This window comes from Sturnira hondurensis, unplaced genomic scaffold, assembly GCF_014824575.4.
Source record: "Sturnira hondurensis isolate 20B ecotype Veracruz unplaced genomic scaffold, ASM1482457v3 Scaffold0004136, whole genome shotgun sequence".
NCBI classification, from domain to species: domain Eukaryota; kingdom Metazoa; phylum Chordata; class Mammalia; order Chiroptera; family Phyllostomidae; genus Sturnira; species Sturnira hondurensis.
The window spans coordinates 4,088,943-4,108,456 of record NW_028076767.1 but is presented as its reverse complement, the minus strand read 5'-3'; the positions used below and the strand labels follow the sequence as shown (position 1 = coordinate 4,108,456).

Below are 19,514 nucleotides of genomic sequence, written 5' to 3'. Positions count from 1 at the left end.
CAAAATCATTAGCAGTTCAGTAGTAGCATTTACCAATTACATCTTCATTTTTGGAAGTTAGATGTAAAAGCAAGAAATGAATATTTTATATCTACAGACATGGGAGTAGCTTTTAAGAAAGACTGTCTTTGTGGTTTGACTTGAGCTTATGCACTATGAAAAGTTGTTAAGATGCATGAACATTTCTTATTCTTTACTTTTGAATATCAATTTTAATTTTTCCTGGTGGAAGGTAGAATTGATAGTACTTAAATGTGTAGATGTGGCACATGAGAGAAAAGGAACACTTAAAGTAATTTTCAGGGTTTTTTTTTTTTGGAAACTAGTGTTTGGTCATTCCTGATTCACCAAATTACCTAGCACAAGTTCACTAGGTTTTCAGGTAAACGCATGAGTTCACAATACCACACCTAGGTAGAGATAATAGTCTGTGCCAAAAATAAAGATTTGAGAATTAATTGTATTGTCAAGTATTGATTAATTATATCAGAATAAGAAAGAGAAAAGGGTCAAAGTCAGGGAGTCCTGAAGAACATTATCATTTAAGAAGAGAAATAGAAGAAGAAGAGTTTGTAAGGAGTTTGAAAGAGAAGTACCAGGAGTGAGTGGTTGCTTCAGAAATGAGGGATTTTTTAAAGAAGGGAGTAGTCAGTCGTGTAAAAGTAAAGCAGTGAAGAAAAGCATTATGGTGTATGTATTAAGTTTGTCAGTTAAGAGATTGTGGGAGGCTTTAGCAAAGTAGTTCTAAAAAGAGTTGGGGGGAAAAGATGTACAAGTTCCCATTTTACTAATTTTTAAATTAAATTCTATGGACTTTATTGCCAGATCTTGCTATTAAACTGGTTAAATGCTTACTCTTGATTTTTGTACTGTACTGACCAAGTACCTTTATTGATCTGTGTACCACGCTTTGCATGGCACGACTTGACAACATCTGAAAATTTTCAGATTGCCTGGAATCCATCTGTAATTTGAAAAATACCACTGTACAAATTGAAGTCACTGATGATTGCTTGGTACCAAAGCATATGTAATCACTGAAATTGAGCAATAGTACTAATTACAAGGTAATCAGCTGTAATATGCTTAAATTAATTTCAAAATTGAATGCAAATATTAATGCAAACTTTTAAAGTTCTTACAATGGAATTTATGCACTTGGAAAATATTTCTAGTTACCCCCAGTGTTGTTGCACCCCAATTTCAGAAACAGAAGCCTGAATTCATATCTAACTGCTGCAGCTTTCCCTTTCTGCAGCTTACTTTTCCCATTGCAAAATTACATGGCAAATTTACTACAAAGGAGTGAAAAATTAGGACCAAGAATCTAATCTACTACAGTCATATTTCTTGGTTACAGTTATTCATATTTCTCCCATATGCAATGTCTATTTCATGTCTATCTTAAGAACTCCAAATTCTCATCCAGTCATGATATTTGTCTTAATCCCAAGATCTGGTGATATACATCAGGTCCAAGTGTGATTCTGGTCATACTGAGACCTGTGACCTCAGAAGACACTTGATAATCTGGTCCCCACAAACCCGACATACAGTGGTGAAACTGAGGTATGAATGCCATAATAAAGACTCTTGAAAAAGAGAAGAATGGGAGGTGCTTACTGGGCATTGGTTCACAGTGATTCTGAAAACTGGGCAAGTGTTGTTGGGTCCCCACTACCCTCAAGGAAGGAATGTTCCATTATTTATTTGGGGCTGTTTCTGTTTCTTGGGAGTAGCTGCACAGGCCACTGTCGACTACATGCTCTTGGAGAGTCTTTTTTTTTTTTTTAACTATACCTGAAATGGACATTGGAGACTATGTATGTTCTTGTGACTCAACAACTCCCTTATCTGTCTTCTTGCATGTAGAAAGTTCCCCACAGAAAGCGGAGACTCCTCTTCTTCCACCAGTTATTATCTCTTGTCTACCTGTGTTGTCTAAAAACTCCAGCATAACGTTCTATAGTATTTGAAATAAGAGACACACTTGTCTGGCTCCTCATTTTAGTGGAAAAAATACTGAAGTTTCCTATTAGGTTATCTTCAGACTTTAGGGCCGAGAAATGTATCTATATATAAAAAACCCTTTAAACTCATAAGTCAGTGTATGTTAGATAAGTGGTAGGTATTTTATTTCCTTATTCATTTTTTCTTAAGTATACTGATGACATTGCTAATATTTCATGTTTGCCACTTAGAATATATTGACAACTACCAAGAATAATTTTGTGTGTGTGTATGTTAAGATGTGTATAATTAGACTATTCTTATGCTTCAGAAAAATATTTAAGACAGTGTAATCAAAAAGAATCATTTCTTGCTGTAATTATTGATATTTAGTAGTTGCCATTTTAAATCTCCATTATAAGAATCATCATTGTGGATTTTAAGTAGATTCAGTTGAAAGTCAGGTACTATACTAATTATGAATAGTCCTTCATTTTTAAAAATGTAAAGTGCTTATAATTTAGCATTTTCTGGTGTCTGAGTATAAATATTAGGGCTGCCTAGCTTGCCATTTCTCTGTGTATACTTAGAGGCTTTGATAAAAAAATTTCATTTTGTGCAAATAGAATTCATTTTATGCTCTGGTCATTGTGGCTCAGTTGGGTGAAGTGTCATCCCATGGCCGAAGGGTTTTGGGTTCGATTCCCACGCAGGACACATGCCTAAACTCCTTGTGGGTTTAATCCCTGGTCTGGGTGTGGAAGGGAGGCAGACAATTGACATTTCTCTCTTGCATTGCTGTTTTTCTGTCTCTCCGTGTCTCTAAAAAGTGGTGAGATGTCCTCAGGTGAGAAATAAATTTTTTAAAAAAAAATCATTTTTCTTGACAATTTTATTTTAGTTATTCAAACTCTATTAAGATGTAAGGAACTATGTGAAATGACTAAAGTCTGCTATAACTCTAAATGAACTTCATTGAAGGTGTCAGAATTTAGTCAAGAGTTAGCAGCATTGGTTTTCTCATCTCCCTCTGAACTTTTATTAAAACAGGCGGAATTCATCTTACAGTGTGTCACTAAGGGAAATGGGGGATTCTATTCTTAAATATACTTTATATACCCAGTGCTATCTTTTAAAATAGTGAAAGTAACATTTATGTCTAAGGAATATAGGCATTTTATTTTAATTTCTGTCTGTGAGTTAGATTTAGACTGGTAGAGTTATCTACCCTCAGGTTGAATCAGAGCATTAACTGATCCATGCATCTCACAAAAGTCATTAAAGCATTTCAAAACAGGTTGCCTCAGTAAAAAATGTAGTTTTGTCTGATGCATTTAATTTAATTACTATATAATCTTTGACATTAAACATTTGAATAGTGGGAGAGATATTTTCTTGTCTCAACTTTTTAAAAATATATATTTTATTGATTATACTATTACAGTTGTCCCAATTTTAATTTCTTTGTCCCATCCACCTTATATCTCCAGTCACTCCAGCAATCCATCCGCTTGGTTTATGTTTGAGAGTTATCCGTATACGTTCTGTGGCCTCTCTGTATCCTATAGTGTTCTTAACATCCCCCTGTCTTTTTTGTACTTACCATTTTTTACTTCTTAATCCCTGCACCTTTCCCCCATTCTCACCTTCACAACTCATAACTCTCTAAATGATCTACTCTCTAAATGATTCTGTTCCTGTCCTGCTTGTTTGTTTAGCATGCTTTTTAGATTCATTTGTTGATAGTTGTGAATTTATTGCCATTTTCATGTTCATAGTTTTGATTATCTTTTTCTTATATGATTCCCTTTAACATTTCACATGCTAATGACTTGGTGATGATGAACTCCTTTAGTTATACCTGGCCTGGAAAGAAAGCACTTTATCTGTCATTCAATTCTGATACCTTTGCTAGATAGAGTAATCTAGGTTGTAGGTCCTTGCTTTTCATCACTCTGAATACATCTTGCCAGTCCCTTCTAGCCTGCAAAGTTTCTTTTGAAAAATCAGCTGACAGTCTTTTTTTTTTTTTAAGATTTAATGTATTTATTTTTAGAGAGAGGGGAAGGGAGGGAGAAAGAGAAGGAAATATCAATGTTGGGTGTCTCTTGCATGCCACCTGCTGGCCCTCAACCCAGGAATGTGCCTGGACTGGGAATCAAACCAGCTACCCTTTCGTTTGCAAGCTGGCGCTCAATCCACTGAACCACACCAGCCACTGCTGAATGTGGTTTCTTTAATTCCTTAGTTGTCAGACTTCCATGCTGCTTGTTTTTCTGACGGTCTTGAGTGATATTTGTTCTGTAGTTTAGCTGTAATTTTGCTGTGGTTGTGTGAAGAGGCAAGCTATGTGCACTTACGCCTCCATCTTGACTGGAAGTCCTCTCTTCTCAAACATTTTTTCAAATTTCAGTTTAATGCCTTAATTCATGATGTATGAATTGGCCATACCATACTCTTATTGTTCTGAAATTTCCTTTACCTTTACAAGGAATTTGGCAGATTCTCTTGTCTTCATATGCATTGATTGGCATGTGGTAGATAATGTCTTTCTGCCTGAATTTGAGTTTAATCTATTTGAGAGTTTCTCATTCTCAAGTCTGTAAAGCACTTAGCTGTTGCTTTGCAAGGAGTTGTGATCATTTCTACAGTAATGAATATTTGCATCATTAATGTCATTATACACTGCTGCTGTTTTCATGCCTTTATGTATATACAATACCTTCATTTTATTGCCTAATTATAGTGTAATTTAAGAGATTTTGAAGAGCAGTTAAACTCAACCTGTTGTAGAACCAACTCTGCATGTAAATCTAGCAAAAGAACATAGTAATACGTATTACCAAATGTGCACAGGCAGCCACAAGTATGTCATAACAGCAGCCTCTCTGAGAGCAGTTGAAAGCTGCATTTTAATTTATAAGATCCCTTACTGTAAAAACATATATCTTAGAATCAGATAAATACTATATAAAAGTGATCTGCAGTTTAAAAAAATAAAATGTCTAGAAATAGGAAATAATTCAGTAGTGATAATTGAAAATCATATTAGACAATGAGAATTGGATGGGAGATCACAGGAATTCTTAAAATATATCCCAGGAAGTCATAGAGATGGAAAGTATTGAAGGCAGGTTAAGAGATATGGAGAATAGTGTGAAAAGGTTTGACACATGTTTTATTGGACTGGAGAGGAGAGGAAAAAATGAAACAAATGTTAATGTTTGAAGAGAGTATCGAGAGAGCTTTCCAGGATGATAAAAATCCAGTGAATCTCAAGAACAATAAATAAAATTCCATAATAAGACACATCATTGTAAAACAAGAGTGTTTTTTTGCAGGAAACCAAAGAGTGAAAAAGTCTTAAAAGCTGCCAGAGGAGAAAAAAGTATCTTCCAACGATGACAGATTTATAGCCAACCTTTCAGTAATAATGATGAAAGGGAAAGATATGGATTGATACCTTTTTTTAAAATTTTATTTATTTATTTATCTTTAGAAGGGAAGGGAAGGAGAGAAGGAGAGAAGTATCAATGTATGGTTGCTTTTGGTGCATCCCCTGCTGGGAACTGGCCTCTGTTGGGAACTGGCCTGCAACCCAGGCATGTGTCCTGACTGGGAATCGAACCTCAATCTTCTGGTTCGCAGGCCTGTGCTCAATCCACTGAGCTACACCAGCCAGGTGGATTGATATCTTTAAAGAAGAAATTCACCAGTCTAATTTCTAACCAAGTAAAATTCTTTTCAAAGAGAAAAATGAAATAAGCCATTTCAGCAAAACAAAAATAGTTCAATTCAATAGTTCAATAGTTCAAAAATAGTTCAATAGTTTAAATTTGTGTGTACATTGTAACAATCAGAAAATAAAGCAAGCATTGACAAAACTACAGAGAAATGAACATGATCTTAGTCGGTTTATAAAAAATTTAACATGTTTTAGTAGTTTTTAAGAAATGCACTTTTCTCAGGAATTGATAGAGCGACTAGACAAACTCAGTAAATATATAGAATATTTAAACAACAGGATTGACAAATTTAATGTAAGGCATTTATGTAGACTCAAATATACATTTGAGTACACATAAAGTTACAAAAATGATGATGTAACAGACCTTCAGGCAAGTTTTAACAAATTTCAAATGATTGAAATAATAGAGTATGTTTTCTGATGAGTATGTAGTTAAGGAAGAAATTGGCAGTAAAAGATGTTTTAAAATGTTTGGAAGCCATGAAATATACTTTCAAGTAAATCTTTTATTAAAGTATAAGTAATAAAGGAAAACTAGAAGTTTTTTGGAACTGAATGATAAATATACTGCATTTTAGAACTTGATGGGGCAGCTATAGGATTACTTGTGAAAATGGCTTTAAGTGAGAGAAAAAAGAAAAAAAGACTAAAAATTATTAATGAACTAGTTTGTGGAAGCCATCCTTCAAGATCCCTACCTCCTGGTATTCACATTGTACTAGGGCTTATCTGTGACCAATAAAACTTGGTAAAAGTGATGGTATGTCATTTCCAAAACAAGAAGAGATACTGTTGTTTTCGTGTCAGTTACTCCTTTTTTAACCTTGGATCAGTTGCTCTAAGGGAGGCCAGCTGCTACGTTGTGAGCAGTGCTGTGGAGCCCATGTTGTGAAGAAGTAAAACCTTGCCAACTGTCATGGGAATGAAGTTGAAAGTAGTTCCTCCAGGTGAATCAGACTTGCTATGACTGCAGCTTTAGTTGGTATCTTCATTATTGACTCGTGAAAAATTGTGAGCCAGGACCACGCATCTAAGCTGCTTTTGAATTCCTGACTCTAAAAAACTGTAAGATAATAATTGTTGTTTAAGCTCTTAAATTTTAATTAGTTTAATTTATTTGCAGGAGTAGATTATCAATATACCCATTTCAAGAAGACTAAAAGAACAAACCCAAAGAAACTAAAGGAAATGTATGAGTTTTTTTCCTCTAATGTGAAAACCCTTAAATTTATCATGTTTATTTTTCAGTTGCTGCAGGAAAGATGTAAGAAAGTTGACATAATGAGGAATATGTTTAATATTGATAAATCATCCATTAGATAACATTTGGGGGTAAACAGCATAAATACAGTCTGTATCTAGATAAAATTTTGAGAATCTGGGAGTAAGACTGAGAGTAAATTAATAATCCTTTTTTCTGCAAATGCTTCTGGCAGTCATGGTGGTATCATTAGGAAATTATAAGGTTTATTAGAGAAAATCAAAATAGTGGATCTAGGAAATAGTGATCAGTAACTTCTAATATCGCAAAAGAGATAACCAGATATATACCTTTTGAAGGACCTATATAACAATATCTATTACTATTTTTTGGTGAAAAGAACCTAAATCTTAGTCTCTAGATCTACTGATTCATAGGAAATACAGAAGGCTGAGGAACATATTAAGTGACATATGCAATCAGCAGAATCCCCAATATGAGAAATACCACACCACAAATGACATAGTGTCTTCAACACATAGTTTAGGGTAAAAAAAGAAATGTAGTAGCCTTAAAAAGACTTAAAGGGTATATCAACCAATTGTCATTTATGGACTTTATTTGGGACCTGATCTTATCAAAGGCATTTATAAGTGAATTAGGAAAGTGTGAACACTGATATTAAGGAACTTCTGATTTTTTTTAGATATGATGATATTGTCATGTTTTAAAAGATACCTATAAGGGTATATATTGAAATATCTGTGGATAAAATGATATATCCCATTTGAGAATGGGGATATATGTGAAAGAAGATTGATTATGCATAATTTGATCATTGTTGGAGATGAGTCATTATACTATTCTTTCTACTTTTCTGTAGGTTTTAAATTTTGTTTAATAAAATGCTTTTAGAAAGAATAGAAATCAATGGAATAATGAACATATGGAAAGGAGCAACCAAATAAAAACTGTTCTTTGATAAAACTAATGAAATTGAGTCAGGAAGATAAGGTTTGTGGTTATATTTATTTTGGAAAGGTCGGATATGTCCAGGCCTGTAATACCACCCACAAGGCATATTTCATCTAAAAAATAATATATTATTAACAATCTCATTTAACTTTGTTTAATAAGGGTGTCTCAGATTTGATTAATCACAGCTGTCTTTTCTTTTTCAGAACTTTAAATCAGCCCTGGCTGGTGTGGCTCACAGAATGATCTGTCTGTGAACCAAAGCGTTTCCAGTTCAATTCCCAGTCAGGGCACATGCCTGGGTTGAGGGCCAGGTCCCCAGTAGGAGGTGCTTGAGAGGCAGCCATACATGATGTTTGTCTCCCTCTCTTTTTCCCTCCCTTTTCCTCTCTAAAAATAAATAAATACAATCTTTATTTTTGATATATTTTATTGATTATGATATTACAGTTGTCCTGTCCCCCCCCTTTATTCCCCTGTGCCCTGCCTCCCACCTGCATTTCCTCCACTTAGTTCGTGTCCATGGGTCATACATATAAGTTCTTTGGCTTCTGCATTTCCTATACTGTTCTTAACCTCCCCTTGTCTATTTTGTACCTACCATTTATGCTTCTTATACCTGTACCTGTTCCCCAGTTCTCTCCCCTCCACCTGTCCACTGTTAACCCTCAATGTGATCTCCATTTCTGTGATTCTGTTCCTGTTCTAGTTGTTTGCTTAGTTTGTTTTTGTTTTTTTAGGTTTGATTATTGATAGTTGTGAGTTTGTTGTCATTTTACTGTTTGTATTTTTTATCATATTCTTTTTCTTAGAAAAGTTGCTTTAACATTTTATATAATAAGGGCTTGGTGATGATGAATTCCTTGAATTTGACCTTATCTGAGGAGTACTTTATCTGCCCTTCCATTCTAAATGAAAGCTTTGCTGGATAGAGCAATCTTGGACATAATTCCTTGCCTTTTATGATGTTGAATACTTCTTTCCAGCCCCTTCTTGCCTGCAAGGTTTCTTTTGAGAAATCAGCTGACAGTCTGATGGGAACTCCTTTGTAGGTAACTGTCTCCTTTCCTCTTACTGCTTTGAAGATTCTGTCCTTATCTTTAATCTTGGGTAATTTTATTATGTTGTACCTTGGTGTGTACTTCCGTGGATCCAACTTCTTTGGCCTCTCTGAGCTTCCTGGACTTCCGGGAAGTCTGTCTTCTTTGCCAGATTAGGGAAGTTCTGCATTTCTTAAAAAATTAGTTTGCAATTTCTTGCTCTTCCTTTCTCCTCTGGCACTCCTATGATTCCAATGTTGGAAAGTTTAAAGTTGTTCCGGAGGTTCCTAAGCCTCTCCTCATTTTTTTGAATTCTCATTTCTTCCTTCTGTTCCAAATCTTGATTTGAGTCTCAGTTTCCTTTTTGTCACTGTTGGTTCCCTGTGCATATTTCTTTATTTCACTTTTCATAGCCTTCACTTTTTCCTCTATTTTGTGACCATACTCAAACTTTTTAAAAAGAATTTTTTAAATATATTTTATTGATTATGCCATCACAGTTGTCCCATTGCCCCCTCTTCATTCCCCTCCACCCTGCACACCCCCTCCCCCACCATTTCCCCCCTCTTTAGTTTATGTCCACGTGTCTCAAGTTCTTTAGATTCTATATTTCCCCCACTCTTCTTGCCCTCCCCCTATTTTCTACCTACCATCTATGCTACTTATTCTCTGTACCTTCTCCCGCACACTTCTCCCACTCCTCTGTTGCTAACCCTCCATGTGATCTTCATTTCTATGATTCTGCTCCCGATCTAGCTGTCCTCTTAGTTTGCTTTTGTTTTAGGTGTGGTTGTTAATAACTGTGAGTTTGTGTCCTTTCACTGTTCCTATTTTTTATCTTCTTTTTCTTAGATAAGTCCCTTTAACATTTCATATAATAAGGGTTCGGTGACAAGGAACTCCTAGAACTTGACCTTATCTAAGAAGCACTTTATCTGTCCTTCCATTCTAAATGAAAGCATTGCTGGATAGAGCAACCTTGGATATAGGTCCTTGCCTTTCATGACTTGGAATACTTCTTTCAGGCCCCTTCTTGCCTACAAGGTCTCCTTTGAGAAATCCACTGACAGGTGATGAGCACTCCTTTGTAGGTGACTGTCCCTTTATCTTTTGCTGTTTCTAGGATTCTCTCCTTCATTTCAATCTTGGCTAATGTAATTATGATGTGCCTTGGTGTGTTCTTCCTTGGGTCCAACTTCTTTGGGACTCTGAGCTTCCTGGATTTCCTGGAAGTCTATTTCCTTTGCCAGACTGGGAAGTTCTCCTTTACTACTTGGTCAAATAAGTTTTCCACTTATTGCTCTTCCTCTTCTCCTCCTTCCTGTTACCCCTATAATTCAGATGTTGGAACATTTAAAGATGTCCTGGAGGTTTTAAGCCTCTCCTCATTTTTTTTGAATTCTCGTTTCTTCATTCTTTTCTGTTTGGTTGTTTCTTCCTTCTGGTCCACTCCTTTGATTTGAGTCCCAATTTCCTTTCCATCACTATTGGTTTCCCGTGCATTTCCCTTCAGTTGAATTAGTTTAGCCTTCATTTGTTCCTCTAATTTGTGACTAAAATCAACCAGTTCTGTGAGCATCCTGATGACCAGTGTTTCGAACTGTGCATCTGATAGGTTGGCTATCTCTTGGTCGCTTAGAATTATTGGCTCTGGGGCTTTGAGGTGTTCTTGAGCCATGATGTTTTAGTCTGTTTGTGCCGATTATGTGTGAGGGGGCGGGGCATTAGGTGTTCATCAGGGCGGGTCCACCCAGGTCGTTGGGTTGTGATGCTATATGTGGGGGCGGGCTCAGAGAGGGGCAATGGCAGTCCCCTCTGCTGCTTCCCCTGCAAGCCACTGGGGCCTGAGTAGTCTGTGTCACTGCTCGCTCCTTCGCCTGGTTTATCTGCGTGTGAATGTGTGACCGTAGTCAGCCAGCTGCCGCCTTGTACCCTCACTGGGTCTGCCCATTGCAACCCCACACCTGGGATCCGCCCACGGCTACCTGCAGGGGGGGTGGGTGGGGTGGGGTGGGGTGGGGGTGGGGGGTGGATCTTTCCTACCCGACCCCGCTCCACCACTGTCCCTGCCCCTCTTACTGGTCTGGCTGAACTGTTCGTTGTCGTCAGACTTCCCTATAGTTCAATTTTCTGTGTTTTGGTTGTGTTTTTGTTACTAAAACTTTGTTGTCTTTAAACTTGATTGTGAGAGGAGGCACAATGTTTCCACCTATGCCTCCAACTTGGCCGGAAGTCCACCGTACTCAAACTTTTCTGTGAGCATCCTGATTACTAGTATTTTGAACTATGCCTCTGATAGATTGGCTCTCTGTTGCTTAGTTGTATTTTTTCTGGAGCTTTGATCTGTTTTTTCATTTGAGCCATACTTTTTTGTCTTGGTGCACCTGTTGTGTTGTAAGGGGCAGAGTCTTAGGTATTCACCAAGATTGGGCAACTCAACATGCCTGCTCTATGCATTGTATGTGGAGGAGGCTTCTGAGGGCACAATGCCACTTGCTCAGCCCTTGACTTTCAGTCATTTCCTCAGCTACTCACAAGCAAAGTGGGCCCCTCTGGTGCTGAATCCTGGGTGGGTGGGTTTGTGTACGTTCTAGGACCCTGTGGGTCTCTCCAGTGAACTCTCCTGTGAGGCTTGGAATTGCTCCCGCTGCTGCAACACGTGCAGATTTTTTCAGTCATGTTTTGAGGCTTTATTTTTCTGTACTGGAACCCTGGGTTGTGTGGTCTGTCTCTCTTCCCAGTTGTTCCTTCTGGTATGTCTTCATGCAGATGTGGGACCACCCAGTCCCCCAGCCTTGGTGTAGTCCTCTCTGCCCCAGCTGCCTTACTCCGCCCCTCCTACCATTCTGGATGAATGTGCCTTCTTTAACTCCTTGGTTGTTGGCCTTCCATACAGTTTGATTTTCTGTCAGTTTTGGTTGTTTGTTTTTAAATTTGTTGTTGTCCTTCTTTTGGTTGTGTGAGGAGGCAAAGTGTATCCATCTATGACTCCATCTTGGCTGGAAGTCCCAGGAGTCTCAATAAATAAAATCTTTAAAAAAATTTTTCTGTTCTGCTGCTTTCTGTTATTTCTACAGTGGAACAATGCCAAATATTATACATCTTCGAACATATCTTGCTATTGTCTCTCTGTCTGGAATTCCTCTCTTCTCTCCTCCTTCCTTGAAAATATAATCCACTTATAATCTATGAAAACTTTTGAGTGCTTCTGTTAATTTCTTTCTATCTTGACTGAGTAACTCCCTCCTTTGTATTGTTTTAAAACTAGTCACATTGTTTTACTTCTCATGCTGTTTTGCATTTATTTGTTTATACCTCTTAAAAATTTATTGTTCAATTGTGGGTATGGACCTACAATATTATATTAATTTAGGTGTGCAGCATAGTGATTAGACATTTATATAAATGATCGATCTGATAAGTCTAATACTGATATGTCACCATTCATAGTAATTGCAATGTTATTGACTATACTGATGCTATACTTTACACTCCTGTGAGGGTTTTAATAACTGGCTCTTGTAAGTAATGCTGAAGTGAACATGGGGAGAACATAGGGGTGCATATATCCTTTTGAATTAGTGCTTTGCATTTCTTCAGATAATTGCCGAGAAGTGGAATTGCTCAGTCATATGGTAGTTCTGTTTTTAAATTTTGAGGAACCTCCATACTGTCTTCCATAGTAGCTACACCAAGTTATAATCTTATGCCTATCTTTTCTAGGGGGAAAAAAAGGGTGCTTTGAGGCAAGGTTATGTGTGGTTTCTTAAAATTAAGGTATAACTGACCTAAGATTGTTGTATTTGTCCTCGTATCCAGAGAGTCTGGCACTGTCCTTGGCATATAGTTATTAAATTTTTTTTAAGTAACTAGGTTCTGTCAGAAAAACTTGAGGCCTAGCCTTAGAGACTAATTACCATTAATAATAATTTCTAGGCCCTGGCTGGTGTAGCTCAGTGGATTGAGCGCGGGCCTGTGAACCAGACAGTCGCGGTTCGATTCCCAGTCAGGGCACATGCCTGGGTTGCAGGCCGGTTCCTTGCAGGCCAACTACCAGCAGGGGATGCACAAAAGGCAACCATACATTGATGTTTCTCTCCCTCTCTCCTTCCCCTCTAAAGATAAATAAATAAATAAAATATTTTTAAAAAAAATAAAAATAATTTCTATGGGGGGGTATTTATCTTCTTTTGGTAGAATGTTAGAAAATACATTATGAACACAAGGTAGGGCAAAAGTTGATTTACGGTTGTATGTGAAAGTTTATTTTTGTATTATTTATTAATTATTAAATTATTTTCCATATGAACAACTGCAAAGCTACTTTGTCTCACTCTCTGTATAACTGACTCACTTAGATGACCTTTTAAAATCCAACTCATATGTAAGTTGGGAGCTGCCTAATTTATGGTTGAAATATGTGTATTTTGTAAAAGTTCATAGTTCTGAAACTTTAAGGACAACTAGAGCCCAAATATTGTGGAGAGGAAATAAGGTGTTTCCCCTATTCTTACCTGTAATTATGGTTAAGAACTAGGTAAAATTGTATGGATTCTTTAATTCCATTGCTCGATAAAGCCTCCTAGCAGAGGAATGGATGTTATGAGAAGATAAAAGCCCTTGTGCTTTAATGTAATTTAAATAATCACATTTAACCAGTGGTCACTGTATTGGACAGCGCATCTCTAAGTGTTGGATTTCATTTTATGGTAATGGGGAGTCATTGCAGGTATTTGAACAGGAGAGATGAGATAATTACATTTTCATTTAACAAATCCCATTAGTAGCTATGTATGGATGGGAGAAATTAAAGCCACTGAGGCCAGTAGGAAGCTACCTAACAGCTCAAATGAAAGAGTACATTTGTCTTATACAGTGGCAGATGATTGGGTGAAAATTTGAATGCAAAATCAGTAAAGTTGATTTTGTAACTTCATAATGGCTTATTTTATTACATTGGACCATGACCAATTTAACAACAGAGTCTATATTTTAATAATGGTAGCCAACATGTTTGAAGCATTTGCTAAATGTCAGGCCTTAAATTTATTATTTGTATCATGTAGTGCTCTTAGCCCTATGAGGTAGGAAGTATTATCTTCATTTTACAGATGAAAAACAGTGGCAAGATAGTAAATGCAAAACAATTTGAAAGGAAAAGAATACAATTTAAGTCATGTGGCAAAAGGGATCATGAAATATTTAAATGTGCTTGTGGACATTTAAATATTTAAATGTCCATGTGTAGCATGGAACATTTTTGTTTTGTGGGAGCATCCTAATTTTGGTACATAGTAGATTATAAAAATAATACTAAATAGTACTTATTGAGCATATACTATGTGGTAGGCATTATGTTCTAAGTCTCTGATGCATTTCAGGTGACTTAATTTTCACACTAGCCCTGTAAAGAAAGGTACTATTGTTATCCTCATTCTTACAGAAGAAACTGATGTGCCATGAGTCATAGGGTGACTTGTTCAAGAAAGTGACGGAGCAGGGGTTTAGGGCCCACATAATTTGGCCTCAGTGGTCTTGTAGTACTTATTAAACTTATGTGCTGTGTTAATTAATATTGTACACATATGGAGATAGATCCTATGGTGTTTTAAATATACCAGACTCCACTTAACCCTAAAAGTGATGAAGCTTGAGATTCACTTACTGTTTCTGGGTGTGTGGAGATCTTTCTTTTTATGCCTTTGGCAGTAAAGTAAAGATCCTCAAAGGCTTTACTCAGGCTGTGTGGACTGTGGATATTTTTGTGTTAAATTGTTTTTGGCTTCGAGTTTTTGATTCTGAATAAATTCTCCTTTTTTTTTGCCCACTGAACTCCAGTCGTTCCTGTTCATGATTCAAAGACAGGGTAGTGCAGTAGGAAGAGTACAGTTCGATTCATGTAGTCTTTCATGTTAAAACTAGTACTATTGATGATTAACTGTGTGGCTGTGGACAAGTTGCATATCCTTAGAACTTCCCTATTCTGACTTAAAATAGGGGAAATGAAACCTCTGGATAGTTGTAAGAAATAAATTGGATAATATATATACATAATATGTGTATATACTTTAATGTTTGCTCTAGTACTTAGCGGTATGGCAGATGCTCAAAAAACTAAAAAAACTAACTGCTTTACTTCTCACTAAGTGAAACATTTGCAAATTTAAGTACCATTTCTTTTCTTATAGTTGCTCAACTTCCTAGGAGAACTCTGTACTTGTTAAACACTTGCTAGTTCTGACCTTTAGACTTTAAACCAGATACTGTAGAGCTCCTAAATAAACTATGAGGGAGAAATGCATTAATTCTTTATGACATTATGAGACTATTTTGTTTCTAACTTTTACTGAGAGAGACTCCTTTGCTTTATTAAAAAGGAATAATGATAAGGAAAACTCCAGCTACTTGCATTTCTGAAGCCCTATCTTGAGTGGGTGAATGAATGAAGGACATGGTAGTTGCAAATGAAAAACAAGTAATGAAATCCTTGAGAAAATTTCTCATGAGTTTTTTTCTGAAACATTTCCATCTTATTTCTCAGTGATGATGTAGATAGTGGCAATTTATGATCTGATTTTGGAACAGAGTATTAATAGAAAAACAAATACACAAAAGGTCAGCAGTCTGCATATTCTGAGAACATTCTTTTAGGAATTCAGATTTGTAGTGTAATGCTTTTATTTTAGGGAAGTAACTAATGACTAAGTAACTGATAGCTTCTGACTATCATTTTGAAATCGAATAAAGAAATGTTCAGGAGGTGAAGGAAATAAATTTGAACATCATTTTTAATAATGTAGTTATATTTAAATAGATATTTTCTGATGAATTATTTTTTCAAATCAGCTTTGAGATATAACTTACCACAAGTACACAGATTATAAGTGTCAAATTTGATGAGTTTTGATATAAGCACACATTAATATGGCTACTGCCCTAATAAAAAAATAGAAAATTTCTGTCACCTAGGAAAGTACCCTTTTTGTGCCTCCTTAGTGTTCTGAAAGACAGCCAGTGGTCTAATTTCCATAACCCTGCTCTTGAATTTTTTAAAAAGATTTATTTCTTAATTTTTTTTAGAGAGAGGGGAAGGGGGGGAAAAAGAAAGGGAAACATCAGTGTGTGATTGCCTCTCTCCTAGCCCCCACTAGGGACGATGCCCTGCAACTCCCAGGCATGTGCCCTGACTGGGAATCAAACCAGCAACCCTTTGGTTCACAGGCCAGCGCTCAACCCACACCAGCCAAGCTAAAACTTTGTATAAATGAAATTATACAGTATATATACTTGAATGCCTGCCATCTTTTGCTGAACATGTTTTTAAGATTTCTTTTTGTTGTATCGATAGTTCATTCATTATTAGGAAATAGCATTCTACTGTGTGAATATAGCACAATCTTTATCATTTAACCTGTTCGTGGATTTTGGTTTGTTTATAGCTTTGGGCTATTAAAATAATTCTGTGAACATTTTTTAGAACACTCATCTAAATATTTTATTTTTTTCTTACTGACTTTATTGGGGTAGTGTTGGTTAATGAAATTATATAGGTTTCAGGTGTGTAGTTGTATAATAAAACATCTGTATACTGTATTTTGTGTTCAGCACTCCAAATCTCCTTCCATCACCACTCATCCCCCACATACGCTCTCCTACCTCCTCCCACCCCTATTTGTCTCCGGTAATCATCATACTGTTGTCTGTGGCTTCATTTTTTTTCCTTAATCCCTTCACTTGTTCACCTATCCCATGACCCTCCTTGCCTCTGACAGCTGTCAGTCTTTTCTCTATGAGTCTGTTTATGTTTTGCTTGTTAGTTTGTTTTTTTTTCATTATATTCCACATATGAGTGAAATCACATGGTATTTGTCTTTCTCTGACGGGCTTACTTCACTTAGCATAAGGCCCATCCATCCTGTCGCAAAGGCTAAGATTTCCTCCTTTTTGTACTGTCGAATAGTATTCCATTGTATAAATATATCGCAGCTTTATAATGCTCTCATCTACTGATGGACACTTGGGCTGCTTCCAAATCTTGGCTATTGTAAATAATGCTGCAGTGAACATAGGGGTGCATATATCTTTTCAAATCAGAATTTTGTGGTTCTTTGGATATATTTCCTGACATGGAATCATTATATTTTAGCAATTCCATTTTTAACGTTTTGAGGTAGCTGCATACTGCTTTCCACAGTAGTTGCACCAATCTGCATTCCCACCACTAGTGTGAAAGGGCTCCCTTTCTCCACATCCTCCTCAGCGCTTCTGTTTGTTGATTATTGATGATAGCCATTCTGACAGGTGTGAGGTGATGTCTCATTGTGGTTTTAATTTGCATTTGTCTAATGATTAAGGACATCTTTTCATAAGTCTATTGGCCATGTCTGTGTCCTCTTTAGAGCAGTGTCTTTTTGGGTCCTTTGCCCATTTTTTGACTGGATTCTTTTTTTTTTTGGTGTTTTTATAAATTTTGGATATTACCTGCTTATCAGATGTATCAGTGAACATGTTATCCCATTCAGTGGGTTGTCTTTTTATTTTGTTGATGGTCTTCTTTGCTGTGCTTAGTTAGATGTAGTCCTATTTATTTATTTTTTCTTTTGTTTCCCTTCCCCAGGGTTATGTAGTGGAAAAATGTTGTTATGAGAAATGTCTGAGATTTTAATGCCTATATATTCTTCTAGGATTTTTATGGTTTCCAGTCTAACATTCCATGAACATTTTTGTACAAGTGTTTTGTTGATATGTTTTTAATCCTCACAGGAGAAAATGGATAGGCCATCTAGTAAATATAAATGCCAAATTATTTTCCAAGTGATTACACTATTTTATACTCCCACCAGAAATGTGAGTTCCAGTAGCTCTGCATCTTTACATAAACTTGATATGGTTAGTCTCTCTAATTTTAGTCATTCTAGTGGTTAATAAATAATGCTTTATTTGATTTCAGTTTGCATTTCCCTGAATAACTAATGATGTTGAGTATGCTTTTGTGAACTATTTAGCTGTTTGTGTATCCCCTTTTGTAAAGTGTTTTAAGTCTTTTGCCCATTTTTAAATTGAATTATTGCTTTGTAAGTTCTTGATGCAAATTCCTTGTCAGATATATGTACTGAGAATATTTTCAGCTGATATATGGCCTTTTAATTTTCTCTTTTTTTCCTCAACATTTATTTATTTTTAGATAGGGGGGAAGGGAGGGAGAAAAAGAGGGAGAGAAACATCAAACATGCAGGGGCCTCTTGCATGCCCCCTGCTGGGGACCTGGCCTGCAACCCAGGTATGTGACCTAACTGGGAATCGAAATGGTGACCCTGCAGGCCCACGCTCAATCCACTGAGCTACACCAGCCAGGGCGGCCTTTCGGTTTTCCTGATGATGTCTTTTGCTGAGTGAAAGTTTTAAAATTTTGAGTAAAACCATTACATTTTTTCTCTTTTTTTATGGTTTGTGATTTTGTGTCCCAGATAAAAAATTTTTTGTCTACCCCAAGGTTACAAAAGTATTGTCTTTTAGGTGATTTTAGTTTTCATTTTTATGTTTAGGTTAATGATACATTTTCAATTTGATTTTACTTGTGCATTTTATATTTTTCATTAATTCATTTAACAAGTATTCATTGAGTTCATGGTCATGCTAGGCACTATTTTAGGTATTTGGTATCTGTTAGTAAACAAAAAAGTCAGTCATGGTGAGCCCTAGATAGGCCCTACACTGTGAAACCTACATTTTATGGGAAATGACAGACAAATTAAAAAATAAGTAAATTACAGAGTATGTTAGAAGGTGAGAAAGAAACATGAAGTGAGGCAACAGAATGGGGAAAGGTAGAGGTGAGTAAGAAGGTGTGCAGTTTGCCCTGGCTGGTGTGGCTCAGTGCATTGAGTACTGGCCTGGGAACCAAAGGGTTGCCAGTTTGATTTCCACTCAGGGCACATGCCTGGGTGGTGGGCCAGGTCCCCAGTTGGGGGTGTGTGAGAGGCAACCACACATTGATGTTTCTCTTTCTCTCTTTTCCCTCCCTTCCACTCTCTAAAAAAAATAAATAAAATCTTTAAAATAATTTTAAAAATAGTTTGCAATTTTAAGAAAGGGTGGTAAAATTATGTTTCATTGAAAATGTTATTTAAAGAGTGACTTGAAGAAAATGAAGGAGTTAGCCATTCAGCTACCTGAGGGAAGAGTGTTCTGGGGAGAGAAAACAGCCATTACAAAGGCGTTAAGGTTGGGGCATGGCTGGCATGTCCCTGTCACAGCCAGCAAGCCAGTGTAGTATAGGGTAATAATGGATAAGGTTACAGAGAGAGAGGAGGGCAAAATTTTAAGAGTCTTGTGGGATATTAAGACTGTAACTCTTTGTGTGACACGAAAAGCCATTTGAGGGTTTGCTATACAGTGGAACCTTCATTCTCAAACTTCATTTGTTCCAGAAAACTGTTGGAGAACTGATTTGTTCAAAAACAGAATCTCCTTTGTCACATGAAGGATGCATGACTGGTCATACAGGTATAAGCATGAGAGGGTTGTGAGGTAGAGAATTGAGATCTGAAGTTTGTTAGACAACTGAGACATTTGTAAAAATTTATTTATTTGTTTTAGA

At 36.5% G+C, this 19,514-nt stretch overlaps 1 protein-coding gene across 3 annotated transcripts in view; it reads left to right on the top strand.

Annotated features, from left to right (window-relative positions):
* NBEAL1 (neurobeachin like 1) overlaps positions 1-19,514 on the top strand; it is a 161,527-nt gene that overhangs the window by 7,342 nt on the left and 134,671 nt on the right. The window lies entirely within an intron of this gene.